The following is a 13,060-nucleotide window of genomic DNA, read 5'->3' as shown; positions in this document are numbered from 1 at the left end:
GGGATTTTCAAAGCGACGCTAGTGGCCAGGGAGTAGACGCGACACACCCCATAAACTTGGGACATTTACTGTATGATATACACGGCATGTGGTGATTATTGGAGAAAACAAATACTATGCGTTGAAAAAAAGCCCGGACTTATAAAAACTTTCAGCTATGCTTTTGAATAATTCTGGAACTAAAAACGATAGAGAGACGCAGTTTGTATCTGCGTCATCCTTACATGTCCCTAAATTCAAATTTCAAAGTTTTAGAGCGGCTTCCAGACTTCTTGACACCGAAAATTAAAAGTAGGCGGCTGTGCTCCGAAACGAATTCAACAAGCCTCCCTACGGGATTTTTGTGCACAGAGAAAATCAAAAGTACAACATCACTTTGACCCCAAATCATTGCTCAATCCAAACAAGTTTAGCACCATTGGATGGACAATTTCAAGGGCTTTCCTCTCGTCTACAAATTAGCGCTACGGGGATTTTCAAAGCGACGCTAGTGGCCAGGGAGTAGACGCGACACACCCCATAAACTTGGGACATTTACTGTATGATATACACGGCATGTGGTGATTATTGGAGAAAACAAATACTATGCGTTGAAAAAAAGCCCGGACTTATAAAAACTTTCAGCTATGCTTTTGAATAATTCTGGAACTAAAAACGATAGAGAGACGCAGTTTGTATCTGCGTCATCCTGACATGTCCCTAAATTCAAATTTCAAAGTTTTAGAGCGGATTCCAGACTTCTTGACACCGAAAATTAAAAGTAGGCGGCTGTGCTCCGAAACGAATTCAACAAGCCTCCCTATGGGATTTTTGTGCACAGAGAAAATCAAAAGTACAACGGGTCACTTTGACCCCAAATCATTGCTCAATCTAGACAAGTTTAGCACCATTGGATGGACAATTTCAAGGGCTTTCCTATCGTCTAAAAATTAGCGCTAAGGGGATTTTCAAAGCGACGCTAGTGGCCAGGGAGTAGACGCGACACACCCCATAAACTTGGGACATTTACTGTATGATATACACGGCACGTGGTGATTATTGGAGAAAACAAATACTATGCTTTGAAAAAAAGCCCGGACTTATAAAAACTTTCAGCTATGCTTTTGAATAATTCTGGAACTAAAAACGATAGAGAGACGCAGTTTGTATCTGCGTCATCCTGACATGTCCCTAAATTCAAATTTCAAAGTTTTAGAGCGGCTTCCGAACTTCTTGACACCGAAAATTAAAAGTAGGCGGCTGTGCTCCGAAACGAATTCAACAAGCCTCCTTATGGGATTTTTGTGCACAGAGAAAATCAAACGTACAACGGGTCACTTTGACCCCAAATCATTGCTCAATCTAGACAAGTTTAGCACCATTGGATGGACAATTTCAAGGGCTTTCCTCTCGTACAAAAATTAGTGCTATGGGGATTTTCAAAGCGACGCTAGTGGCCAGGGAGTAGACGCGACACACCCCATAAACTTGGGACATTTACTGTATGATATACACGGCACGTGGTGATTATTGGAGAAAACAAATACTATGCTTTGAAAAAAAAACCCGGACTTATAAAAACTTTCAGCTATGCTTTTGAATAATTCTGGAACTAAAAACGATAGAGAGACGCAGTTTGTATCTGCGTCATCCTGACATGTCCCTAAATTCAAATTTAAAAGTTTTAGAGCGGCTTCCAGACTTCTTGATACCGAAAATTAAAAGTAGGCGGCTGTGCTCCGAAACGAACTCGTAGTTATCTCTACATTTAATTATATATCTATGTCTCATTCAGGTTGTGTCACGTGCAAAACCTGAATAGGCACAGGTGCGTGTCACGCCCATTTAAAGGCAGTGGACACTTTCTTTGGTAATTACTCATCGGATAGCCATTTTCAAGGTATTTCATCTTGAACTAATTTCAATGATATTAAATTTTTCTAAGCGGGGCCAGCAGCCAGGAAGTAGACCTAAACCACCCCCAAAGTTGTATGCATGGGCTATACACAAGAAGCCGACGAATTGTTTTGTTGAATGGTTTTAAAATAAATCTGAGCCGAACTCTTCAATAACTTTGAAATTAAACATGCTAGAGACACGGAGTCATTGTACCCGACTCTACCTGGCATATCCCTGTCTCCGAATTTTAAAAGTTTTAGGGCGGCTTGGAAAATATCTTGATAGCGGAAAAAACCAAGTAAGTGGGAATCAGAACTGTGCTCAACAGCCTCCCAAAAGGGATTTTTTGTGCACAGAGCTGTCTAATAAAAGTTCACAGATTTGTTAATGTCATTTCGACTCCAGACTAATGCCCAATCTCTACAAGCTTACCGCGTCATCGGTTAGCCATAAGTACACCCGATTTATTCCGGGACGAATTTTGTAATTTTCCTTTGTACATATGCTAAGTTACTGGTTGAAATGGAGTGATAACAATGCTGTACATTCTCTGTGATCAAACACAAGGCCACAAAACATCGGTATTTCTCATGCTTAAAAAGAACTGCGCCATCTATATAGCCAAAGGAATGTGAAACGTTACTTTTAACTTTAACTGGTAAAATAGGTTGCATAATGGCTATAGAACTAGTTCTGGCCAAAGGAATAAGCTCGGGACATATACCGTATCTTCAAACCCAGTTTGAGTTTTAGTTATATTTACGTTGTGTTAATTATAATATCGCTATTCTTTGGCCCAATTCAGATGCTCTTCACACAAGCTACTTATTGAACTATAGGGAGGTTTATTGGGTTAGAGTCAAGCCAAAGAATTGAAAAAGTTTCCGTATGGCGCCACCACTTATTAATTCGAAATGAAATGAAATAGTATCTAATTTACCTCAATGAGATCCCTTTTTGTAAAAATGAGTGAAAAAGTGGTGGCGCCATATTGAAAGTTATCCCAACGACCTTATGAGTATTATGTTGGTTTATGTTATTGATAAAACAAAGACTTGTAAATTCTTGGTAGGGAAGATAGATGTAATTTTTTTATGGACACTCCTGATGAAGCTATAATTCATTGCGTTGCAAAGTATGTCTTTTTATTTACCGTTTAAAAAAATCAAATTGTGTAAACAAGGCTTTACCAATGTATGTTTTCTGTTATTAGTTAAAGGAACACGTTGCATTGGATCAGTCGAGTTGGTCTTTGAAAAGCGTTTGTAAAAGTTTTTTATAAAATACATATGATCAGAAATATATTTTAAAAGTAGAACATAATGATCCACACAAGTATCACTCTAAGTAACCACTCATTGCGTGGTTTTCCTTTAATAACTTGTCGACAAACACGGCCGGCCATTTTTTGGAGTCAAAATATTTTGCTTCCATAAATGGACGACCGTGTTAGTTCGTCACGCAATTTTGTGGCAAATGTGTGTGGATCATTGTATTCTACTTTTAAAACATCTTTCTTAACCATTTACAAACTGTTACACACGCTTTTCAAAGACCAACTCGACCGATCCAAGGCAACATGTTCCTTTCACACTCCTTTCCTTATGACTTCTTCACTAATTGTTATTTATTATTACAATGTTACCCTCCCCGTTTCGGAATAAAATAAAATGAGTATGGCTTACAGCAGCTTACCACTTGCTGAGTTAGACACGTCTTGCCGTGTTCAGATGCTATCACTCGGCGCTCAAAATGGCGGCAAACTTCACTGTTTCAGCTCTCCTTCAGACGTATTTCCTGATCGTATATCCGTGCATGTTCTGCATCAGTCCATAGACAAGTTTTGGTGATCATTGCTACCTTCTTGGGACGGATGCTAAGACCTTTGATGAAGCTGAACCGTATACGGTTAGAGTTTGTCACGCCTTGGCAGACCACTCCCAACTGGCATATGAGCCAAGGGAAAAATGGCGGTAAAAGAGTCTTGTGTGGAGATGCGTTATGGCCCCTTCTGGAATGACACGCCTTGCACCGGGGTGTTGAGATTCATGACCTGAAACATTTCAAGCATACTCTGTTTAAACAAGATGAGCACAACTCGTCAAAAGTAAGAAAATTTAGCCATAAAGGGCTTACTCAATAAGAGCTCGGTGTTTTTGACTTTAAGCCATTTTTAATAAAAATTTTATTTTTATTTTTGTGAGGAAAACAAAAATTAAAAATAAAATCAGATAACAGATAAAATCAGATAAAATACAATAATTATGTCTTGTATGGAGGATTGGGCTACGAAAAATGTATGCAATAAATAAACAAATAAATTAATAGAATGAAAAACTACATAAATAATTGTAATTCCTCCAGGAAAAAAAACATGGCTTAAATTATGAAGGCTTCACTTTTATGAAGATGTTTGTACAAGAACACTCAACGATAAAATCTCCCCCAAAAAGTGTTTACACTATAAGCTTATTACACTATCACTATTTTCTTTTCCCTTTCGTACAGAAGTATCGCCCGTAAATGCACCCCTTAAAGTCCTCCCAAGAATTCCTGAGACTCCAACCGAACCTCACAATGAATGGCAACTGTAGGATGGGGGATTGTCAACATTATGACCCATAATTAGAGCACCATTTTAAACCATGAAACACATTGTCACAGAAAGAGGCAGCGTCACTTCCTCCATGGTTCTGGCAAGCTATCAAGGCCTTACCATGTGACATTGCAACTGTCTCGTTATAGACTCAGGAATGTGTCTACTTGCAGTAACCAAGTCTTTGTATCTCCACATACCAGGCCCCCAATACCCACCCACTGCAACCCTCCTAGCCTACTACATCATCACCACGGCGAACAAGAAAACGGCAATCTTCGACACCAGAACCGTGCGCTATTATTTATAGAGGTCTTTCACCGATACCACCCCCCCCCCCCACCACCACCTCCTCCTTAAGAGTGTACGAAGATCATAAAAAAGTTTAAATAGGCCTACATAGGTTCAGTCAGCATGCTTTCACGCTCGCTTACGAATAGCCCCGGACACGACATTGCATTTGAAAAAAGTGCCCTGAGCGGACAGTATTGAACGGCGGACACAGTTGCATTTGACACCGGCATTTTCTCAGAAAACAATGTACTGCTATGCTTGTGAAAAAATGTTGATAATGAGCGTCCCGGAGGCTATTTCGAAACATTTTGAAAACCGGAATTTAGACAGATTAGTAGAATTATAGCCACTTGTTGAACGAAATTGACTAGCCCTCTAACCTGAGTCCACATGTGTCCCTTTCTCTAAATAGTTTTAGGTTCAAAGATTGCTTGAAAAAATAGAATGAACGTTGGTCTCAAACGTGGGTAAATACAGTGTAATGTGCCCATAATCTGTCGCAAATTACATACAAATACAGTAACCTAACCTGTGTCTAAAATGAAACCATAAAACTGTAGCAAATTTCTCTTTATTTTAACTTGTTTGTGTGCCTACTTACCAAAATAACATGACCTGAGACTGCACAGTCCTTTCCATAATGAAAAAGTATCCATTCTCTGAAAAAGAAGTCTACTATACACCTTTCGAACTTGTTCCAAACTGAGACTAAAAAAGTTTCCAAACACATGTCGTGCATTTTCAGAAATGTCGTCTGCGCGCCTTTTGATATTTCCCAGAAGGCTTTGCGATTTCCAAGCTACGTACTCGAAGTCAATGGAGGGCGCTCGTCAATATTGATGACAGAGAGACGGACTAAACATGGCGCCGCATAGTGGGAGTGTTTTTGCCACTTCTCTGCAGTATTTGGCTCGTTCCTTGTCCAAACTTGACGACCCACCATGGGAAAAGGTAACCCGAATATATATTATGGTATAGAGGTGGAGTAGAATATTATTAAGGTGATATTTCCCGTCTGTCATTTGTAAATGTCAACTGACATCAGCCACGAAACTAACCGGCTTTTTTTTGGCATTACCCGGACCCGCAGCCACCCGTGGCACCCGGCCTGCAGGCCTCGCCTTGGCTTGCTTGTTTTTGTAGGTAGGTCCGGAGCGTAGGTGTTCGCCATTTCCATTTGTTTGTTTGTTTGTTTAGCCGATCTGGAAATCTTCCTGTCAAGGGAGTTCGTCGGAAATCCAAGTCGGCAAAAACACACAGGAAGGCAAAGCAGGGGATACATAATTTAAACACCAGGGTCCAAGCTGGCAACACCAAGCAACAACCAATATCTCCCACAATAGGCCTTTTTATGATTTAATATTATTTTAGAAATAGTAGTACAAACATGCAGTGCATTTATCTTTGCATATGTGAGGCTGTACATGCTGTACTTCAAAGGAAGGAAGAAAGAACAAGTTTTTTGAGCCCCTGGCCAGGGCTGGCAAGAGATGTAAGAATTTGTTATAGACAGCAACCCACTGTTAATATTTCTGGCCAAGATTTCCTCCCACCCCAGCTTCAATTTATTTTCTGGAGTAATTGTAGACGTTGTCGTTACCATCATGGGTAATAGTAAACATTTTGTTTTCTGTGTTTTGTTGTTATTTGACCCATCAAAAGTGTAGTTGTGTACACGAACAGATATGAACAAAATTTTCGCCGTGACTTGATTTGGGCTATCAGACAGACGAATTGACGAGGCCTGCATCAGGCCACTTTAATGACATTGTCTATTTTTTTTTATCAGGTCCACCAGCTGCAGCAGATGTGCCCCTGCCTTTCTAGGGGCTTCAGGGTTCAGGATCGACCCTCGGCGTCAGGATGCTGTTACTGCCCTGGGAATCTTCCTCCTGGAGTCTGAAATGAAAGTATGGGACCATCGTTGTTGTTTTTTAAATCAAACAAGCTCATAAGTTCAGTTCAGTTCCTTAAAATTTGTCCACACAAGCTGCAAATTATTAAGGGAATCATTGTGTGGTGAAGAGGTTTTCAACTAGTGGTTTAATCCCAACGAGGTTTTACCCATACACCGATGTGTGTTAGCACTGTATACTCAGTACTTTCCCGAGTCCTGTCACAGGCATGTAACTCGAGTGGGATTCGAACCCACGACCCTTGCAATTCTAGAGCAGTGCCTTACCAACTAGACTACCGAGGTTGCCCGGCAGCTAGATGCAGTTCAAATCCTATGTTTTGGCAGCGGGTACCGCAACGATATAAGAGATGTAAAATTTGCATTGGGGACTGTGTGTAGACTGACACTGTCTCGGGTCACCCCAAAGTGACCCACTCCACAAGCAGGGCACCAGGGGCTGACGGGTGAGCCCCGTCAAAGCTATTCAAACGTACCGGGGCAGACCGGGTCGACCCAGGGAAGCTAAACAAACGCACCCACTGTAGCATTTCAAGGGCAACTAGGCAATGACCAGAGTGCATAAGGGTATTTATTATGTTTTCCAAAGTTTATCTTAACTGTTTTTAAATGTTTGTTAAAGATTCTATTCCTATTTTAAGATTGGATTGATAGGCTTCCAGGTCACAGTGGTTAGGTTCACTTTTATTAATCCTGGCCATCTTAGAATGGGCTTGTCCTGTCTGTTTTTATTATTGTCTTGCTTGATTGCCAGTGCTCTGTCTCATTCAATCATTGGTTTACAATTGTTCTAGGTGTCATAAGCTTACATTCCTTGTTTCTTTTACTGTTATATTCCTTTAGTACGGTAATATTGTATCTTGTACTGTTTGTTGAAATCTTGGCCGAATAAATAAAAATAATAATAATAATATTAATAATAAAGGCATGGTACACCTTTGGTAATTGTCTTTTATTATAATATTATATCCTATTCTTAAAAAGAGGGAGCCGTTTCTTACAATGCTTTAACAGCTCGCCATTGCTTGTTACCATAGAAGTAAGTTGTTATGCTTAAAACTAGTGCCGTTAAACTATTCCCGCTTTAGTTTACATGTTTATCTTTTAATTTTAATGCAACAACGATTATTCAAGGAACGACGACAGGTGAAATTGATCACATCGGTTGAAAAACAAACTGTTCTTTGCTTTTCTGGTGAATATCCATCAAACGTTTGTTGTTTTAGTAATTTTTGTGACAGAAAATGAGGTCAAAGCAAGTAAGAAACAATTCAATATGAATTATCTGTTTTGTGTAATTTAAGATACATCCATCTTCTTGTCACCAGGGAAGTTCCCTTGGGTAATAGGTTGGGTTCGTGATTAATTGGCAATAAATTTACTGACAATGTTCTTTGAATTTTGTGAATACTACCGTTCACTTAAATTGTGCTTTATAAAATAAAATAAAATGCTTGCAACCACTTTTATTAACTGTGTCGTTTAACCACTCGTATGTTTGTTCGTCCGTCCGATGTCTATTAAAGGCAGTGAACACTATTGGTAATTGTCAAAGACTAGCCTTCACAGTTGGTGTATCTCAACATATGCATAAAATAACAAACCTGTGGAAATTTGAGCTCAATCGGTCATCGAACTTGCGAGATAATAATGAAAGAAAAAACGCCCTTGTCACACGAAGTTGTGTGCGTTTTAGATGGTTGATTTCGAGACCTCAAGTTCTAAATCTGAGGTCTCGAAATCAAATTCGTGAAAAATTACTTCTTTCTCGGAAACTATGTCACTTCAGATGGAGCTGTTTCTCACAATGTTTTATACTATCAACCTCTCCCCATTACTCGCCACCAAGAAAGGTTTTATGCTGATAATTATTTTGAGTAATTACCAATAGTGTCCACTGCCTTAATGTCCACTCCGTTTGTTTGTCTGCTCATTTTACACAAAAAACACCACCACCACAACATTGTAGGCCTAATGACATTTCAAGAATAAATATTGAAACGGAAGTTTTCCACCGTTACTACTTTTATACCTGTAAGTCCTGTGCAAATTTATGATGTTTTTTTCTTTTCAGTCTAACCAACATTGTGCACTCTTTAAAAAGCTGATTTTCATTCTCAACATATTACAATACTTATTATTGCACCGTTTTATAAACAATCTTCAGATTCAAAAGAGTATTGTATCTATGTATAAACCATGCAAGTCTGACATATTTTGGGACTGGTGGTTTATCTCTTAAATATGATAACTCAAATTTTAATTGCTCAGTGAAAGTTTGTCACCTTCATTTCAAATGCAAATCGTTTTTTGTTTGCAATCGATTAGTAAAACATGGGAACATTGTTTGCAAAGAATCGAACACACTGACTTTTTGCGCGTGACAGCGACCATCTGTGACATGTTTTTCGTGAAAAATAATTTTAAAATAATTTAAATGTAAATATTTACAGGTGTAGGAATAAATTGACTTAGATATAAATGTCTTAAAACAACCCCTGGAGGATGAGTGATAGCATTATTAAAAACACAAATACTTTTGCTTAGAAAAGTATTTGAGGTCTAGGTATAATTTTAAAGTAGATTGCAATCATTCCTCAGTATCACCACGGAACCAATCTCTGCAATAGGTTGAATCTTATGATCAGCAGAGTGTGGGTTCGAATCACCAGCCGTGACACTGTGTCCTTGAGCAAGACACGTATCGCTGATTAAAACAGGATTACCAACCAAATTTCCATTTGTTGCATTTGCGTTTTTACTGTTGTTTGCCTTGACAATGGAATAAAAGTTTGGTTGGGAAATCCTATTTGTATCAGTGCAAATTTTTCATGCTAAGCAAATTTCTGTGCTAAGCAGCAAATTGGGCCCGGGTCGGCTCCGAGTGCCCTTCTTCGAGATCACCTGGATGACTTGGGGCAGGCCCGAGGTGCATGACGTCACCACGAGATCGATGGCAAGTGATCGTTCGGGAGCTCTTCTCAGGGGCTCTTCACCCGAATGCGCACCGCATTACGGCAGGGATCGAGCTAATCGAACGCACCTATACTTGTTGCGATCCCGTGAGGGATCGAGCTAATCAAAAGCACCTATATTTGTTGCGTTACCAGCCAAAACACCATCTCACAAGTACGACTTGACTGGTACATCCCCATCCTGCTTTATTTTGCTCTAACAGAAGCAAAACAGGGCCTGGGATGGGCTGGTTGTCAAACAAGGGAATTTCTTTTTGCCCAAAGATTTATCGATAGTTATCTAGAAAATATGGGGAACTTGGCTCCATTCTTTAATGGGGGTGTTCACGAAGGGTTGGTTTCCCTTACAGCTCATTCTTCCTCGTACATTCCACACATGTTTCCAAAAGTCTTCAAAGCAACGCCATGTTTTATCACAATGCTATAATTGAACCGTTTATCCATATTTGTTTCTTATTTGGGATCGTCCCCTCCTCTATCACAAGAAAAGTATTTCCCTTTAAATAATGTGCTTTGCCCTTCTCAATGGAGATATGCAAATTAGTCACGTTGGCTCGCTCCTTCGATATTAGACTGGTCCCCTGTCTTTATCATTCATGATCCTCGCAGTGTGACGTCAGGGTTACTTTGATGAGCACATTTTTCGGCGTGGCGTTGACCTTTCCTTGAAGACAAAATGGCTGACCGCGAAAGACTCCAATTTTTCTCTCCAGTTATTCTGTATTTTATAGCCAATTCGGTTGACGAAACTACTGCAAAATGAATAAGGTGAGTTGAATATTAGTTGTAGAATCTCTTTGGAGTGTTATTGAGGTTTATATGAGGTTTCAAAACGGCAAAAATTGTGCAAACATTATCTTAAATTGTCGGTGTGGCGGGTGGGCTTGAGTCATTGTGTGTGCAATTTGCGGTATGCTTAACTGTGCAGTGTGGCGGCAATCTTCGAAGCGCACGTGTTGATAATGCCTGAAGTTTGTCTAGGAAAAGTTTCCGTATGGCGCCACCACTTTTTCATTCGATATAAAATAATACAGTATCTAATTTTCCTCAATGAGATATCCTATTTTGTAAAATTGAGTGAAAAGGTGGTGGCGCCATACATAGAAAGTTATCCCTCCCCTCGTTTCTCTTTCAGACAATTGTTAAGCTGTGTTCGCACTAGCCTTAACTTGGGCAAACTAATCTAGCCAATGAGTAGCCCAGGTTGGACTCCTCCGTTGCAGGCAACGCGACGGAGTGCAGGGTATGAAGGTCCCGTACCATTGCAAACAAAATTCAAAAATCTGTTAAAAATATTTCTACCTAACTCGGGAGTCTGAACTTTTACTCATATGTTCCTTGTAGTTGGAACTCCAAGCCCGCATTATTTAAAATTGTTGAATTGTCTCCTTTGGTGTTAATATTTTGTGAAAAGAAAATTGAAGTTGCATTTCCATTCCCGTGTAAACACTTTCTTGCACTGATCACTGGCGGCCTACTATTTGCAACCAAATCGCCTTCAACTTGCGTCAACGAAACACTTAGGCAGATTGATAATAGTCGGGGAGCGATTTACACAAACCGCAGAACTTTGTGACGTCTTGTGCCAAGACTCCATGTGCTGGAGGCGTATTTTTTTCCCAGGACAAATAAGGCCACTTTTTACCATAAATTAGCGCATGCTAACCGCACCTGCACGCACTTACAACATGCGAGTGAGTACACCGTACGTAATCAGCACGTGTAAGTACGGCCTACGTACGACAACGTGGCACTTGCAAGATGATTGTACGTTGTAAGCACATTGTAAGCATGTAGTACTCACTTACCACGTGCGCAACGTACTATGCACACAACCACTCACGGCCAGGCGTGGCGTGCGGGCCACGTACTTACACCTTGCACAAACCGTGCGAGTGACGTGCATTTACATATTCCCTCCCTGCTCTTGCCACTCCCTCCCCATGTTTTCATAAAAAACGTGGCAGCCGTGGCCTTCCCACAAAACGTACGGTGGGTTGTGACCGAGGCTTTACATGTACATTTTAACTATGCAGTTTGAATCCTGACCGTTTTATTTACATTATGTAGGCCCTACATGTTTTAACAGTTTGGTTCTTATTTCTTGCACAGTTTAAACCAGCTTCAGTATGGATGGTGCTGGGTACCATACAAGTGTTTGCTGAACTGGTAGAAGCACAACTGTACATGCTCATGTGGCCCTCCCCTGCAGTGTGAAGCATCCAAGCACATAGAGAAGGAACAGCGGGTTACTGCTACAACATGTATTTGCCCGGGTGAGTCCACATAATATATACACGAAACATTTTTCCTTGAACTGTCGGATGATTCTTAAAAATGTCTAGTTGTAAAAGTGGACCCATTTCCATGGTGTTCAGCAAATTTTGTCAATCCGCTGCATGAAAATCATTTTCTTTGGCCCTTCCAGGACTGCAGAACAATCTTCCCATCACCATACACACCTCAAGTTCACTGCCTATTTTTTTTAAGAAAGCACTTAAAGGCAGTGGACACTATTGGTAATTACTCAAAATAATTTTTTTCAACAAAACTTTCTTGGTAAGGCCTAACAAAAATAAAGTGTTTGTTTCTGGTAACCCGACCATGCGTGTAAAACCTTGCAACCATAACATTGTTATTAACATTTATGGCAAAAGTAAATTTATTTTATACCCATCATTCGTAAGCTTCCAGTCTAAACATTCAGACATATTGTTAGAGAACAAATTTTTAATGCACATTATCAAATTCGTATCCGCAACTGGATTCCGTAAATTCTGGCAACGAGTTCGTACTATGAATTTTGATTTGATTACAGCGGGTGGGTTCTTTTAAGATAGAACATTAAAATACCACAAAACATTTGACTGATCATGCCTTGAACAGAAAATGAGTATAAATAATTTTATAAATGTACAACTACTTCGCCAACTGCCTGTAAAATTTGACCCCGTAGACAATGTATGTTGTGCACAACAGTTAAGGGCCGGGTGTGATCGACGTGCGACACGCTATACGTGATTGAGACTGCACTATTTGTAATGATTCAAGTTGTCTAGCTCAAACTCATTGTTTGACTCTGTATAATTTAGGATTCTATGTATAATTGAGGATTCTATGTATAATTTAGAATTCTATGTATAATTTAGGATTCTATGTATAATTTAGGATTCTATGTATAATTTAGGATTCTAGGTCCAAGTCCATGTAATCATTGCTTGTTATTGAAAAAAAACAATTTCAGTTTTTTTAAGTCCAAACATTCAGTTGTTAAGGATTGAAGTATTTTGGAAGATTAGGAGGGTCTTGAGGTACTAGGGACTTGTCATTATTTGTTGTGCTAATCTGTTTGTTTTGTTTAACTGTGAATCCTTGTCTTGTCAGAGTAAGGAAATAAACTTT

The sequence above is a fragment of the Asterias amurensis genome, chromosome 6 (assembly GCF_032118995.1).
Source record: "Asterias amurensis chromosome 6, ASM3211899v1".
Lineage (NCBI taxonomy): Eukaryota > Metazoa > Echinodermata > Asteroidea > Forcipulatida > Asteriidae > Asterias > Asterias amurensis.
This window is presented reverse-complemented; position numbering follows the sequence as displayed.